The sequence below is a fragment of the Octopus bimaculoides genome, chromosome 8, assembly GCF_046866305.1.
Source record: "Octopus bimaculoides isolate indiv1 chromosome 8, ASM4686630v1, whole genome shotgun sequence".
NCBI classification, from domain to species: Eukaryota; Metazoa; Mollusca; class Cephalopoda; order Octopoda; family Octopodidae; genus Octopus; species Octopus bimaculoides.
In genome coordinates, this window is record NC_142935.1 from 95334200 (window position 1) to 95334673 (window position 474).

Sequence of the window (474 nt, forward strand, 5' to 3'; positions counted from 1 at the left end):
CTTTAGTGGGTGGCAGCACGCGCTTCAGCTCCACACTCTTTGCTTTTTATGATGATCTTTTTTCCGACTTCTGTTCAACCTTGATATGTCGTTATACTTGGCCAACGTGAAACCAACGTATATATTTTCTCCTATCTTGGCAAGCTTAATTACAGAGTGTTTTCTTTGTTGTTGTTCTTTTTATGTTTTTATCAACTATTTGTAAAAGCTACAGAATGATTCTTTCCATTGTGTTGATGTTAATGTTGCAAATTCTAATTTCTGACCACCCTGAGAATCACTTGTGCCGCGAAATAAATATCTTAAATTTATCACAAGTTTTCTGCGTTCATTATGCGTAGCCTGATTTCAACTCGTTACCCTCATCCCTTGTTTTTCATCGTTTGTCTATCATGGCAAACCAGTAACGCAATACTCAACATACTTGTGATAATTCTAAATTCGATCTAAACAAACAAAAATACAGTACCGCTG